A 16,929-nucleotide genomic window follows, 5' to 3' on the forward strand; every position below is an offset into this window, starting at 1 on the left:
AATCTACTCCACAAGTGATCCTCACACTACCAAACATGCACTGCAGCACATGGATACCCAACCCCAGGCAGACACACACACACACACACACACACACACACACACACACACTCACTCACTTGTTTGTTTCAAAGGAACTTCATGGTTGGTACAAACTTGCTGTCTATAATCCAGTGCTTGGGAGGCAGAGTCAGGAAGGTCCCCAAAAGTTCAAGATGAGTGTAATCAAAATAGCGAGCCTAAGTCTAGAACAGTGTAGCGGAGGTAAACCTACATCTTTAAAAAAGGAATAAAATCACAATATCATGTTGACTGACTAACTGTTTTATAGTAATTTATTCCAATGAAATAATTTAGGGCATGTGTAAAATTTAATTTTATATATTCATCAAAGACTTGTTTATCAAGACAGAATGCAAAGAGTTTAAATGTTCAAACAGTAGGGAATGATTGAGTAATTTGCAGTATATTATACAAATCCAGGAAATAAATTGTAAAAGTTATGACAGAAAATTTGGCTCTTCAGTGATGGGAAAATTTGGATACATCAGACATAAAAAGTGGGATCAATCCAGGAGGCCTACAGTGAAAATATGTCTAAATATATAAAAATTTACTTTGTAATGAAAGTGTCATTTGTTTATGATAAAACTAGAAAACATGTGATTTGATATGTATTTTCTGGTTGTTTCAAGATTTTTTTCATCTGTCGGTAACAAGACTTAAAGAAGAGAAGTCTGTGAAACATCTCTGTCAAAATTGATGTTTGTAAACTTTCAAATCTATGCTCCAGCCAATGTTTCTCAGATAAGTATATGCTGTGATATATATCTATTATCCATTGCTGTGTAACAAGTCTCCCCAGACTTTAGGGCTTAAAACAACAAATGTTAACTCCATAATGTTGGTGTGAATCAAGGAACTACACTCGTTTCTCAATAGTTCCAAGGGTCTTTCCAACTAAGCCTTTCATGAAGTTAAAACCCTTACTGGCCAGTGCTTCACTCATCTCAAGACTCTACTGGGACTGGAGAAATAGTCTCTTATGGAGTGCTTGGTCAGGCAGCCTCAGAAGATCTTCCTAGCTCATTCATATGATCATGAGGGGCCTTATTTATATGTGTGTGCATGCCATGTGGACTTGAGATGAGCTTCCTGGGTGTTTTTACCGGACAGTACCTGGTAGAAAGAAGAAGAGACCAAGACTACCAAATGAAAACCACAGTCTCTGTGTAACCTAATATAGGAAGTGGCATCCATCATTTTCAGAAAATCAATAATAGTAAATCAATAAGTCTAGCCAACCTTTAAGAACAAGAGAATTAAATAAGGACATGACTATCACAAGCCATAGAACACTGAGGGCCCATCTCATGAGTCTTTTAGTATGGGCTGAGACCCCAGAGTCTGAATTTTAGACAATATTCTCAAAGGACAAAGATATAAACCAATTACTTTCAGAGTTTTATTAATAAAATGAAAACATATTCTCAGCTGAAATAATTCTCTTTGGCGGAAGGCTTGTTTTAACTCTCACAAAGACACCCTTTTCACTTCACTAAGCTTTTTAAATTCTTTTTAACTTTCTATTAGTTCTTAAAAATCTCTACTTTGTGTCCAACAGAATGGATAATAATGTTCAATGACAATATCACAAAATACTCATTGTGGAATAAACACAGAGAAATCGTGGTATGTGACAAAAAGAAATGTCTCTCAATTAGGAATTGCATTACCTAATTTAATTGAGAAAGCTGGTGGAAGATGAAGACATATTACAAAATGTATGAAGGTTTATAGTCTCACAATAATATATTTTCAAATGATTATCAATTCAATTTACATGTAAGTTCAAACACAAATCAAGTGAGCTGATGAGTCTCTCCCTTAAAAGCAAAGAAATCTGATCCATTTAATCCTCATTATCTCTAGATTCCATAACTGCAAAATTTGCTTGCTTGTACAGAGTTTTGTGTAACCTAGAGGTTAATACTTAAACCACTGAGGGTGATACCTACAGGCACATGGGGTGCTTATGATATACAGAGAACAAAGCTTGAGCCTCCCAAAACACCATCTCCTGGCCTAGGTCAAGCAAGGTGATGTCCTGCCTTCTCGTTTCAGTCCACAGTACCCAGAACTCTCAATTTTTTTTTTTTTTTTTTTTTTTGGTAGCACTGCTAGCTATTTTAGAATGTTCTTTGGCAATTTTGCTGTTCAAAATGACCCCCATACATACTGTGTTTCCTGGTGTTCCTAAAAAGGCTGCAATGCTTTGCACAGAAAATACAAGCTTTGGATAACAAGCTCTGTGAGGCAAAGGCTACAGTGCTGCGAGGGAAGCTGAGTGTTCGGGAAACAATAACACATCCTGAACAGAGTATCTACCAGAAGCTTTCAGAAAATGAGATTATGTGCTGATGAGTTAATGAAGATCATTTTACAGAGGGACTCTGGAACTTACCTCTCTATTTTTACTGGGAACATTTCATTATGGGCAGCAACTTTATGGAATGTCATCACCAAGAACAATGAAAATCAACTATACATACTTTATCAAAATATACACGGCTAGAGCTATTGTTCTTGAATTTCATACGAAGAAATTAAAAGTCTAGAAATAAGGATGGAGGGAGAAAAGGTGACTGATCTCAATTGTGCTTTATGTCTAACTGCAGTGGGAGTTGTACGGTCCCTTTTTAGAGTCTTGACTGAGGTGGAAGGCTTGTAGTTTACTTTGACTCAGTCTGTCAGTCTGTGTCATAACCTTCATGGTAATTAACTCAACTTTTGTGTGCTAATTACCATTATCCCACTATGAAGCCGTTATTATTCCCACGTCCTTAGGTTGAAGCTCAAAAGTCACTTATGTCAATGAAATAGGAGTATGCTGAGAAGGCTGTTCCTAGTGTCCACTTCCAAGTTCTCCTCGCTGGATTTTAACAATGAAACATAAAGCCATCCGGACATAACTCCTTTAGGAAAACACTATTTTATTCACCTCTTCTAAACCTAAGGTTATTCTTCAAAACCAGGGAGGGGTTCAAGTGTTGCTTCATACATGAAGGTTAAGGCTTTTAGAAATGTTTTCAAAAAGCAAATTAAGTATAAAACCTAGGGTTTTTTTTTTTTCATATGAGTTGCTATCCAGCTCCTTCAACCTATTTTCCAATGTGTGTGTGTGTGTGTGTGTTGCCTGTGTGTCCAGGGACAGGTGCATGTCTATGAGTGTATATGCCAAAGGGAGACTTCAGGGGTTCTTTCCCCACTACCTGCTGTCTTACACTTTGGGACATGATAAGTATCTCACTTAACCTAAAGCTGCTCAGGATGGCTGGCCATCAAGTCCCTATATCCACCCCAATGCCGGCAAAAAGGTAGAGTTACAGATACATGACTAAGCCTAGCATTTCTTTTCTCTAGGTTTGGAGAATTTGAACTAAGCACTCCTTGCTCTCATGGAAAACAAGCACAATTACACACTGAGTTATCTCCACAGCTCTGGATCATTTTATTCATGTCCTTTAGAACACAAAATGTGCTCGTTATGTATTTTTTAAAAATTCCCACTGGGTAGGAGGAATCAGCAGAAAAATTGACTCAGATCAGATTTGGTCAGAAGAAACACACTTTTTCTGTAAAGTTCTCCACTCCCCCCACCCCTTACATTAAATTCACACCCACCACAAGCCTTAGATGTGTGAAGAACGACTCTGAGGGTGGGGTGGGACAGCGATATGTCCTTTCTGGAGTTTTCAGAGCTGTCTCATGCTGAGCGAAGCCTGCTGATATATTCCATCCGTGTCTCCAAAAAGTCGAAAGCATTTCAAGTGCTGATTTCCCTTAAGAGTTATCAGACCTCATTCAGATTGGTTTAATGAGTGTAAGGGGTGACCTTGTGTCCAAATAGATACTCTCATATTAAACTATCTGGAGCTTAATCTGAACATATATGTGCAAATATTTTGGAGGGTCCATGAGGGTTATTGCAATGCTCTGCTAAGGTGCTACTTAGACTAAATGGGTAGGGGGAATTTTCCACTGCGCTATAATGATGGTTATTTGCAAATGACATGAGTACCAGTAATTCATTCATGCACTAATACAAAGCTGGGTCCCTGTACAGTGGTATTGAACTCTCTGCTGGTGGTGATAATTGATTCATTTTGAACATTTCCCCCCAGAGAATCCCAATCACAGGTTCTCTGAGCAAGGAACTGACACTTAGCTGGGGGTCCCAGATATACAGGGACACACACGTGTGAGGATGTTGTCTTCAAAATAAGCCACTTCCATCTCCTGGCAGAGGCTGATTCTCTTAGGAACACTCCCCAATCAGGAGAGCTTCAGTGAGAAGCTGGCTTTCTTGGCAGAGGTAGCTTTGCTTCTTCCCTGCAGGATGGAAAATCGGGACTGGATTATTGCTTTTATTTTAAACTAGATGCAGGCCACTGGAAAGAAAGATCCCCAGCCCCCAGCTTATCAGTTAGCTGACATCCCAGCAGCCCGACCCAGATCTGTCTCTCTAGATACACACTGGTTTCCTTACTAGATGGTCATCTCTTGAGCAGATACTAAGTCATGGTCATATTTGAGCTTCCTTTCATTTGCTAGAGTACAAAGCCTCCCACACAGTCACAGTCATGAGAAAGAATTAAAGGTAAGAGAACGAACGAATGAAACATTTAGAGCTGAAATTCAGGGACACAGTCACGGGAGTTTTCTCATACTGGTCACAACACTTAGAAAATTATTTCAATTTTACTCCTGCTGAAGGAGCAGCTTGGCAGTCTTTCTCCTCTCCTTTTTGTACTGGCCTTAATTATATATTGAGCTTAAAATGTCATGATACCATGTTTTCTCAGCATATGCTGAGTGTATGAGTACACAAAAGAAGGTTTTTCTCCTAAGCTAGGCAGTTTTTGTTATCAGCGTTTGCTGACTATCCTATATAAAAGTTATATCTATCTCTCTATCTATCTATCTATCTATCTATCTATGAATCTGTGTGTGTGTGTGCGCGCGTGCGTGCGTGCACGCACATGCACTTGTGTGTACCTGTGACTTAGTTAAAAATAGAATATAGACTATGGATGTTTGGGTGTAAGAAGGAAACAGAGGGATTCTGGAATGTAGTGAGAGGACATATACAGGACAAAATACTCAATACATATATGTAAAAGCAATAATTAATCCACTTGTTTTGTATGCTAGTTATAAAAGTTAATCTAAAAATTACAAAAAGAGAAATATGTATGTATATATAATATACTTTATTAATATATACATATATATAGTATAAAGTAAAGCAATGCAGTAAAAGTTATCAGAATCATGGATCAGGCAGGTGCATCAAACTTACTAGAAACCATTCATTTTTAATAATTCACCAGGGAAAATACACTACCAAGTTTTCTTTTCTGTGAAATTTCCTTCCCATGAGAGAAGGGGAGGGGCTTAAGTCTGTCTCTAGATTTAAGTACTTTGAAAATGAGGTCAGGGGCTCTTTCTTCCAGCATTAACTTCAGAAACCGTGAAACACCTGTAATAGCTATTCCCTCATTAACATTTGCTCATTTTTCAAGAATGAATTATGTTAAAAATCAAAACCAATAATAACCCAAAAGTGAGACTAAAGATACAACAAAATCACTTATATCAATTAAGGAGGTTGCCGCATGTGTTTAGAGGAGTGGAGTGTTTGCTTACTACAGTAGTTTAAAAATAGTTTTCCAGTTAACATCTTTCCCACATAATGGAGATGTCAGGGTAGGTTTGTATGATTGTGTAAATGGTCAGAAGTTGTTTATGTAGCTCTGATCTGCTGAGACATGCACTGGAAGGCTGGGGTTTTGTAAAATTCCCGGGGGGCTTTGTTTCCACCCAGGGAGAGAAAACTCAGTCTCTCTTGGGATTACTGTAAATGGTTTCCAGATGTGCTCCACTGAGTTGCCTCCCCTCTGCCTTTGCACAGGGATCAAGGGGGCTCAGACTTCCTTCCCAGTCTCGATGTCTACTTCAAAATTTAGAGTTGGGATGAAGGGAGCCATTTCTGCAAGGAAACGTAGAGCCCTGTGTAATGACCACAGGACTGTCATTAACTGCTACACCTGCTTTTGAATAACGACGCTTTTAGTATGCCCCCATACACCACATATTGATCCTTGTACCTATTTTATCGCAAGTGTTTCCTCTTCCCCCTTCCCCCTTCTGTGCTCATTCAGCCTCATTCAGCTTGAATGTCTGTTGCTCCGGTTAAGACACCAGCTCCTGTCCTTATCACTGTCTGGCCGATGTCCTTGACCTAAGAATAAGCAAATAAAACCGACCCTAAAGCCATCTCTGTCTAGTCCACTACTACCGCTCATCCCAAACCCATGCGAAGCGATTCTCAGCCCAGAGGTGGTATTCCCGGCCACACCACCTTAAAGATCCTCCGGATTCCGACTGTGCAGGAAGCCAAAGGCCGGTCGCACCTCCTAGTTCCCCAATACTCCGGTGGCAAAGGAAGATGCCATCCTCTCTTTGTACCCTAGCACAAACACACCCTTTATGTCCCTCTCCAGGAACCAGACAGAGCTAGTCATGTCCAACAATGCCCCCTTTACCAGTGTCCCGCGTGGGTACTCGGGGTCGCCTCCCCAGGGCAGGGCGGTGCAGGTGCTACGCCTAAGGGTCCACTGCCTCTGGTGGCTCACTGAGCATGCCCAGCTCCACTGAGCGCTCCCCCCCGCCCCCGCCCCCGCCCTCCCCTTGTCTCGCCCCCTCCCTATGAGTCTTCCGCTAGTGGCTGCAAAGGAACCGCTGCAGCCTGAACTCAGGTGCGCCGGGTTTTGAGAGCTGCCACCAGCACAGGGAGGGAGAGGAACGCGCGGCAGCCACAGAGCACAAGGTTCATAACCAGGATTGGTCGCAAGTAGGGAGCTTTTGCCACTCCGCCGGGACCTTCGGACGTTGGCGGTGGAGCAAGCCCAGTTCTCCTAGGCGCTGTGCTTGGGTAAGTCCAGCCCGACTCTGGAGCGCACTGTCCCAGGCACCCTGGTCTGTGGCTTGGGATATAAGAGCATGGTCCTTAAGGGCTAGGGATGGACAGATTAGTACCCAGGGTTGTCGCTCCTGCAGGGCTGTCCGGGAGGCTGCGAGGAGGTGAGAAAACTCTACCTGGCATGTAGCAGTCCCCCATCCCCTGGATGACACTGTTACCTCACGGCGACCAGTTTTCTCCTTTATTACTGCGAAAAGAAGTTTGTTGCGTTGCCTTACGACCGCCAACCGAAGAGCCTATAGCAGAACATGCATCCAGAACCTTTAAAATCAGCGTCTTCAGCTGGGTCACGCGATTGCCCTCTCTGTGCGCCTTTGCTCCGTGGGCGCCTTCTTGCCTTTTCTTTTTCTTTTCTTTTCTTTCTTTCTTCTTCTTTTTTTTTCTTTTTTTTTCTTTCTTTTTTTTTTTTAATGCTGTGGGTACCTGGGTATCCATACCCTTTGGGTGCAACCCTTAGTATGAGCAGATGAAGTTGGGCTGAAATTTGAAGGGACTTGGACATCAGGGCTCCGGAGACTGGGACTCATGATAGAGTGATCCCTTTTGAAACGCTCCTTTTTGGAGTGCCCACACAGTGCATGGTTCTTTGCAAAGCACAGTGATTGTTTCGCACTGAACAACACTGACCAGGTCTCTTGTGTTGTGGAGGGCACTTGACAGCTTGTAGGTGCAGCATGTATTTCCAATAGCTTATGGGGAGGGGAGGGTGTTCAGTTTCTTTGGGGAAGGCAAAGGTAACTAACTGCATCTTAGCCGCTGCTGTACAAGCAGCAAGAGAGATGGGCTTCAGGCATCCCTTAAATGCCAACCCTTAACCCTTTTGCTCTCAAAATTCTTCCTTCATTTCTGCTCTTTACCTTTCTCTAGTGTCTATATATTTACTAAAACTGAAAGGCGTGGGCTAGGTGGACACAGGTAGGCTCCTCAGTCTCCTTAACCAAGCAGAACCTGATGCATGAACACATTCTGTAGCACAGTGCTCCTGCTGTTGCAAGGATGCTGCGGAGAGCATTGGGAAGATAAGGTGGCTGGTTTGTGAGCCTCAGGCACTAAGTTCCCTTGGCAAAGGTTTGCGGAGGTTGTGACCTGGTTAATCAGTGTAACTGATAATCCTGGCAGTGTGGAGTGCCTGGAGGATGGCAGGCCAGATCTTGGTGGCACCTTACAGGATTGTTTGTAAGGCAGGTCCTGTGAGTCCCCTCGCTGAACTTTTTCTAGTTTCCTACAGGAACCAATACGGGGGCGGGACTTGTTTTTCAGAATACAGGTACTTTTTAATTGCGTGGGCATTTCCAGTAATTTACGGTGACGGGCGCTGGATGTTTCAAGGAACAAACACAACAGGACTGATTCGTTTGGACACCTACATAGAATAATTTGAAACGCGCTTTGAGCGCTTAGATGCTTTGGCATACGGAGCTCTTTGGTTCTTGCTCCTTAGCACAGTAGGAGCACAAGCAGCTGTAAATGGGGGTGGGGGTGGGGTCGGGGGATTCCTAAGCAATGTTTCAAGCTTTCCTGGGGAGCAGGCTTTATCTGTCTCTGTTCAGGGGTTTGAAAAAGAGCATCACATCAGACTACAGACATGCCTTGGGTGATCAAGAGCCAACTCAGATTTCTCTCTATATCTGCTCCTGGCGCCTTCATCTAGAGTTCATTCAGAGCTGGTTGGGAATTTCCACTAGTTTGTAGGCAGTAGGAAACATAGCTGAGTTTCAAAAACCTAGTTCACTAAGATCATGAGTATTGCTGCTTTATTAAACTCTACTCACCCCCTCCTGTCACTTAAAATAAAAACAAAAACAGTGGTTTTCCCCGACTTTAACTGCCTGTCTTGGTATAAGAGATCATGATAAGCCTCCTTACTGTTCAGCGTGGAACACTCTGGTTGCTTGCAAGCTGGGAGAGCTCTTTTGAAATAGAGGTTACAACTCAGAGAAGTCACCTGTTGTTAAAGTTGCCTCTGGAAATTGAAACAAAGGCAGATCTCTCATTTGTTGCCTGTCAACTCACTTGTAATTTCTCAGGTTTGAGGACTTTCAAGTCAGTTAGGGAGTAGTTAAGAACCTCCTTCTGTAGTCATTCCATAAGTACCTGATTAAGGGTGATTAAAGAATAAATCTGTCAAATGAGGTTGCATCCTTTTAACCATCTATTTTATCTGTGTCTCCTTGTTCAGAAGCATGTCTTGCTCTTTTCTCCTTTAAGCCCTGAGTCTTTTGGCTGCAAATTCTTTCAAAAGTTCCCAAAGACAACTTTTATCTTCAATTTAAGTCTTTAAAAAAAAACACAATCAAAATAACCTAATTAATTAAGCCTGTCAACTGAAACTATCCTCTATAATCCTGACTTATTCAACTTTCTGACATCCCCAAGTTTATCTGATATTGGCTTCAATGTCTTTTCTTTGTTATATTCAAAGTTAGAGGCAATATGCCTTAGCTGTCACCTCTCTTTTTATCAGGTGAAATTAAACTTGGTTGTGAACTTGCTTTTATAGGATTTTCACCAAACAAATCGATGTCATGTGGTAGTCAGGGGTAGGCCTCTATTCTTTGATGTGGACAGGTCTTTGTTTTTATTGTTTTGTATTGTTTTGTATAAAACAGCATTTGAAGTTTTGCAAAGACTCCAGTAGTTAGGGCTTTGCTTTCTCTTTCCTCATCTGTGTTTGTCTTAAGTTTCTTTTATTATTTTATATGAGAAGAAAATTGGATCGCTAGGTCATTAAGATTTGAGGATGTTTGCTGATGTGGTATGGTGAAATCCATAGTTCACGAAAGCAGCAATGAAAGATAGTCAGTGGTGCTGTTTTATGTATCCCGGGGAATTGTTGCTATCACTGGGCCATCACTCCTATTAAGGGACCACTGCCAGCTTGGGAGTCCCTGCTACCTTTCCCTTTTTTGTTTGTGTCTCTCATTCATTACCAGTGACAGAGTAGCCAGTTGCAAAAGAACTGGGAAACTGTCTCCTCAGAGCCAGTTTACTTGTCATGAGGAGAGTGCCTGGGATGAGCCCTAAGAAGCAGTGCTTGGGAGAACTTCTCCTATTCTGGATGCAGGCATACAAGGGAAAATATGTAGTTTTAAAGAAGAAACATACTATGGATCGGAAGTGACCAAGGGAGAAAGCTAGAACACTGTCCACACTGCAAGTCTGTGTGCAGGGAAGGAAGACCCTTGATCATACAGCAGGTTCTCGTGGTTCCAAATCTGCTTCTAGTCCGTGAACTCTAGGGAGTGGCAAGGATAATTTCATCCTTCTGTGAGCCCGAGTTTCCTTGGCTTTAAAGCTAGAACAATCTCCATTTTAAGGTTTTACATAGGTGTAAAACATGAGGTAAAAAAAAATCAAAGAAGTTGACTCTAGTGGATTGCCTAGTTTAACATCTCTAATACACAAGTCAGAGAAGCATATTGCTTCCTGCCTAAAATACATTCTTAATCCATGTCATGTCCCAATATGGGTGATTTTGGGCAGCAATTCTGAAAGGTGTGAGTCAGAGAGCAGTCTTCATGTGTTCTGTGGTGAAATTCTGCTGATACCCTTGGAATTTTTAGAAGAAAGAGCCTGGGTGTTAATTGCCCTGGCTGGCAGGTGGTGCCAGTCACTTTTGCTTAGGGACAATGGGTAAAACTCAGATCCAAGAGGGTGTAAGTCCCATGTTTAAAGGAGCCTGGAAGATGTGCTCTCCCTACATAGCTGGTAAGGAAAGCTGTGGGGAGGGGAGCAGTCAGCATTCTCTCACAGTCTGTCATTGTCGATTTAATTCATTCTTACATGCTACTTAATTGGGCTCCCCCAATTCCTTGGCTCCTCAGGCAGGGAAAGATTTGTTTCTAAGCATTCTGTCCTTCTAAGTCGTTATACTTGTGTCTCTTGTACAACTGAGGGAATGCTGGCAGAAATGAACAAAAACATTGTAAAAAATTGAAAAAAATAGTCTGTGATGGTGTCAGCATCTGAACCATAGTCTGAGTTTACCATATATATATGGTAAGGAAAGCATATATATATATACACACATATATATAAAATTTTGTTTTTAGCAGGGACACTACAGTACTTTTTGGTTTGGGCTAGAACACTTTTCTCATTTAAACCACCTTTTTCTTTTGTCTATGTGCATATCAAGGTCATTAAAAATTCCTGGGGGAATGGCAAAGAACACAGTGTAAAGAATACATACGGAGTAGAGTTTGATATACAGATTTACCCAGCATCCTGAGAACATACTTGAGATTGCCTCCCTTTCATTGCAATGTCCTTTGATTTGAAGTAAATCATTAGTGCCACTTACCCCAAAGGACCTTTACCTTATGCTCCCATTGAAGAAGCCCTGTCTAAGTTCTCCTCATACAGAGGTATTTGGGAGCTAAGTTCCTTGTAGTTTCTCAGCAAACACCTTTCCTGAGAGATTCGGGGCTGTAATGGTCTTTCTTACCTTCACTGTGGTCAGAATGGTTGATTTGTTTCTGTTTGAGTCATTCCACCTGTTAGGGAGACCCTCTGCTCATTTTCACAGCTTTGCAGAATGTACATTCTAAGACATTTTGTGCATGATTGGAGGGACCTGTCCCACAATCATAGTGTCTTCTCAGAGAGAGTTCTCTTTCAGAGTGCTATCCTGTCATTTTAACCCATCTACTTTAAAGAAGAACCCTTGACTCACATAGCTCACATGTTTTTCTTTTATAAACATGCCAGTGGTCATAGTGGAAAGGTGGGTGGCCAGTAGCAAGTGACAAGACAGCTCTTTCCAAAGGATAGTCTACACTAATTGTTTCCCCCTTTTAGTTAGTAATCATATGTGGATTTTCAGTTATTGATAATCCTACCTATGTTACCTCTTCCCAAATTGCTTGTATTATTTTCCTCTTGAATTTCTATCAGATGTACTCAGAAATCTGCATTTTGAAATATATAACCTTTCCCTTCCCCTTCCCTGTTTTCCCTGTCATAGATATGTAAGGGAAGGTGACAAGTGCTGGTATTGAACACAGGACCTTTTGCATTCTAGTTTTTTTTTTTTTTAATTTGTGTGTGTGTGTGTGTGTGTGTGTGTGTATAAGAACAGAGGGTAATATAACATGGCACTTATGGAGAGTACAAGATGTGGGAGTCAGTTTTGTTTGTCCACCATGTGTGCCCTGGGGTAACCAGACTTGACAGCATCACCATTATGCACTGAGATATCTGGCCTGCTCTCTTGTGCACTCTAGACAGTTGTTCTGCCATTGAGCTAAATGTCCAACTTGTATGTGCACATATATTTTCAAGTTCTTAATGTGTTTTAATGGAGTTGAAGGAATAGAGAAGCTTAAGCACACTGTCATGTTGTCAAATGTCCAACTGGCCATGACCCACAGGTTCTTGATATTGTTGATCCAAACAGGAAGTGACAGCATGATAATCATCTCAGGCAGTATAGTGCTTGCTGCATAGTTCCTGATTGCCTGGGGCTCCTTGGAGGCCTTTGTTGAATTGGGTTGCCTACACTTTGTCCTCCTCTGAGTCCGTAGACTCCTGGTCTTTCAACGAAGCTATAGTGTGTGAGCAGAGACATTCTCCAGAGAATTCTCTAGAGGTTTCTATGGGCCAAGTCTGACAGTGGTTATGACGATGTCTGTCCATATGCTCACTGGACCGAACGGGGTCACTTTGCTGTAAAAGAAACTGGAGGAGTCTTGCTGAATGCCTTAGGAGAAAGGGAAGTGGGTTTCAGTTATAACTTCCCTGTCATTTTCCCATGAGATCAGCAACTTGCTCCCTGTTTCCCACTGCAATTGTGAAAAAAGGAGATTAGCTCCTTCTCTTATGGACATACATTCCCATATAAGGCGGGGGGGGGGGGGTGCGGGACGGACACTTTCTTGCTTTGTTTCAGTTTTCCACTCCAAAAGGCCTGAAGTGAAAAGCCCTGGTGGTTTTGCGACTTTTAATTCATAAACTGCCTTTGACTTTAGCTGGTTTGAGCTGGGTCTTTTCCTTTTCTTTTTCCTTTTCCTTTTCCTTTTCCTTTTCCCTTTCTCTCTCTCTTTCTTTCTTTCTTTCTTTCTTTCTTTCTTTCTTTCTTTCTTTCTTTCTTTCTTTCTTTTTCTCTCTCTCTTTCTTTCTTTCTTTCTTTCTTTTAATTTATAGAGTCAGTACTGTTTCAGGGGATCAATGAAGAAAAAAGAACAAAGAATTCTAGATAAGGATGGGAGCATTTTTATTTGTGTTTTTTTTTTTTCTGAACTCTTTTGATATGTTATTTTAGTTGTGGGTTTCACAGCGGTTCCACTCCATTGAAATAAATCATAGTTCCAGCCAAGAACCATTTGGCATCCTCCCTACCCAGGCACGTGTATGTGTCACTACATCATAAACCCCGAGCTCTCATATTTCTCAAAGCTTATTTCTCTGCAAAGAACAATGACAGAGGTACACTAAAACCCCATCTATAGGCAGGATTCTTTCTTCTGAGAGGAGCATGGACTCCACTTAGGAATCCTCCCCTTTCTGAGTGAATTCACCTGCCTTTTCCCTAATCCTCTCAGTTTTGCCTCCTCAGCTTGTCTTTCCGTTAAGAACTCATCATGTGATCCTTCTCTGTATCTTTGTTTACATTGCTTGTCTGGCTCACTTGCTCTGGCTGTCCTTCTCTCCTGTGTTTAGTACAGTTTGCATAAGATCCTCTTCAAATGTCACTCCTCAAACGCACAGCCTCTTTTAGTGTCACTCAGGCCCACTGAATATAGTAGCATCAGACTTGTTTGTGTGCTACTGTGAGTGAGCAGTCCTCCTGATTTTTTTTGTAACTTTCGGGATGTCAGGATGCAATACATTCACTTTTAACAGAAACAATGCTCTATGGAACCCAGGAGAAGTTTGCTGCCCTGCCCACTACTTGGTAACATTCTATATTTCATAAACATTGAGCACCATGTGAGTTCCTTGGGACAATTGATAATAGCTCGAAATCAGAATTATTACCGGTTCCACATCCACTGTGTAGTATCTGTGTGATTGTAACAGACTTAACTACCCTCAGGAAGAAATAGTTTTGTCATCCATATTGTAGTAGCATTCACCAAAGTTTCAGAGGATTATAAATTTCAGAGAAAGCAAGGACATTACCTAGAAACGGTTGGAGGGAGGAAAGAGAAGGTGGAATGGTATACTTATATTCTCATTTCCAAAAGAAAACTATTAAAATTAAAAATATTCAAACTATAGCACCAGTCAACATTAATACACAATTAATAGCCTGAAGGCAAGGTGGTATCTTTGCTACTTTTGTTACTTTCAGTAGCAAAATGAAATAAAAAACGTGAATAAATGAAAAATAAATAAATGTAACAAGTTACTTTAATGTGGTAGTCCCTGCAGACAAAAGACATTTATGGAATTGATGTGTAGTATCCACTCAAAGTACAAATCGCACCATGAATAAATTATATTAAAATTAAAGTAGCTTGTTGTGTCGATGATCACTCATAGTCACTTTTAAGTTTCTTTTACATAAATCCTTCCCAGCTACTGCTCCCAGAACATGCCAGGTGACACCAATTCTGTTAAGCTAAGAATTTATGTTCGTAGGATATTTGCTATGGTTTGTGCCATTTCTGATAAATAGAGCAAATAATACATATTGGTTTAAAATATTTGTGGTAGATAGTTAATCTTTAATACTTCTAAAGCAAGAATGACTGTGGGGTTGGTCCATTTTTAGATAGAATTTGATTTGTTCTTCTGGGTTATACTTAATAATATTTATTATGGGTTGGAAATAGAAATTATTTGCTTTGACTATTTAAGGAAGGTCTGCTTCAGGTCATAATCTTTACAATGCCTATTTTCCTATAAATTAAAAAAAATGTGGAGTGGTTTTGAGGGAGGGAATTTGGTTCACAAGAAGATGAGAGGCAGGACAACAGTAAAGGGTAAGACCACAATGATCTTGAAGACTTTTTAAAAATGCCCCTATTTTATTCTAATAGTTATCGTGAAGAACGTGGACTGAGGATTTAAAGAGTGCTCCTGGGCTGGGGAGATGACCCTGTGTTTATGAGCACTTGCTGTTCTTCTAGAGGACCTATGTTCAATTCCCAGGTCCCACATGTCACCTGATAACTATCTCTTTACTAACTGAAATTCCAGAAAATAGGATGTGTCGTTCTGGCCCTGTGTATACACATGAACTATAAAAGATATCCTTTATAAAAGAAACTATTTCAAACAATGCATATGATTTTCTTTGTGTACCATTATGAACTTCCTTTTCTGCCATTAGGTTCAAATTCATATACCAGAAACTCTGTGCCTCTACACAGTTGCATTGGTAAAAATGTTCCATGTTCATGTCTTGCTTTCAAGGCTGTCACAGACATTTGCAGAAAGGGCAGACATTGAACATGTTCTTATAATATAATGGGTCCAGTTTGAATGAGAAAATCAAACAAAAACATATGACTTTTTGAGAGGCCATGCTCTTTCAGGCTTGATTCTAGGCACACTGCCATATGTGTTATATAAATTTGTATTGTCATCTATGTTATGATGTCCATTCAACTCTGAAATGTAAACATGAGTACTATGTCATGTGACACAGGTGATCTTCTATTAGCTAGCTAGCTAGTCTAGATTCTGCAGATTTGTGAGTTAACTCAGATGCCTGGCTTTGTTTTTTGATTTTGCTGCAGTTATAAATGGGTGATGTACAGAGAGACATAACAACAACATAAGTCACACATCTAACTCCTAGTACAGGTTACAATACAAACGTGGTTATCAAGCATTCTTCATTGTAAGTGATTGTGAATAGGATAGGAATAACAATGTACCTTTGAAATGTGATAAAGAATTAATTCATTTCCTGAATAGACAGATAAATAACAAAATAAAATGTATTTTTTTCACTATAAGGGATTGAAACAAAGGCCCTTCTGCATGCTAGCTAAATTTCAATCCCTGAGCCAGTAAAATATACCTCCCTAGGTAGCTGAGAACATAGGACTAATCCACTAAGCCCAGGTGTAGCTCACTTCTTTTAAACATTTTTATTTATATTATTGTACATATGTGTGTGTTTTACAGGGTGTGCATATGTGTGAGTATGCCAAGGCACATGTGAGGAAACCAGAGGACATCTTTGTGGATTTGTTTCCTCTTTCATTGTTAGGTGTTTGGGTACTGTGTTCATGTTGCCAGGCTTGCTTAGTAAGCACCTTCACCCACAGAGCCACCTCAGTGTGCATTTACCCCTTGACAAGTCAAGACAGAGAGTGGGCTGCCAACAGAATATTCATTAGGCTGATGAGTTTGAACCAATCTTGTACTTCTTACAAGCTGGATGGACTCACACATGTGGTAACCTTTCCCAGAGGCGACTTTTGTGTTACTTTTATTGCTTGTATACTTATATTTGATATGACATCAATCATATCTGTTACAGAGACACTGAAAATATCCCATAGAATGTACATACGACTTTAGAGCTTGTGTTGGGGGGTATAGCATGGTGAGTCAAGATTTTGGGTAAAGATCTAAGTTTGTATTCTCAGGACCAATGGGAAAAAAGCTGAAATCGAGGCAACAAACACTTTTGGCTTTAGAATTGGGGAGAGAGGGATATCAGGGTTCCTGCGTTTTACCAGCTACTCTGGCTAATTGATAACCTCTGTTTTCAGTTAGCTACTAATCATGTCCCAACAAATCACACAGACAGCAAGTTAGATACTTGATATTGACCCTTGTCATCCACATGCATGTGCACTCATGTATCCATATACCTGCAGAGTGATCATGGCACATATTGTAAACCGTAGGGGTACATTAACCCTGCATCGATCTTTGTAACATACATGGAAAATGTTATATACTGATGGCCTATGCATTTA

At 40.7% G+C, this 16,929-nt stretch overlaps 1 protein-coding gene and 1 long non-coding RNA gene across 8 annotated transcripts in view; one reads left to right on the plus strand and one right to left on the minus strand.

Moving 5' to 3' along the window:
• Positions 1 to 1,444: 1,444 nt before the first annotated feature.
• Positions 1,445 to 6,688, minus strand: Gm15631 (predicted gene 15631). Its single transcript, NR_132434.1, has 3 exons — positions 6,609 to 6,688; positions 6,171 to 6,304; positions 1,445 to 4,392 (listed from the first exon to the last, which is right to left on the minus strand). It is a non-coding gene; the product is annotated as a predicted gene 15631 (long non-coding RNA).
• A 50-nt stretch (positions 6,689 to 6,738) lies between these two features.
• The window catches only part of Cntn4 (contactin 4), a 1,022,510-nt gene continuing 1,012,319 nt past the window's right edge, over positions 6,739 to 16,929 (plus strand). For 4 of the 7 annotated variants that reach the window (XM_006506197.3, XM_006506196.3, XM_006506198.3 and 1 more), the window contains exon 1: positions 6,739 to 6,997. The gene's annotated coding sequence lies outside the window, so the exon portion shown is untranslated. The remainder of the gene's footprint in view (positions 6,998 to 16,929) is intronic. The other 3 variants (NM_001109749.1, NM_173004.3, NM_001364566.1) reach the window with 2 other exon arrangements.

The sequence above is a fragment of the Mus musculus genome, chromosome 6, assembly GCF_000001635.26.
Source record: "Mus musculus strain C57BL/6J chromosome 6, GRCm38.p6 C57BL/6J".
Taxonomy (NCBI): domain Eukaryota; kingdom Metazoa; phylum Chordata; class Mammalia; order Rodentia; family Muridae; genus Mus; species Mus musculus.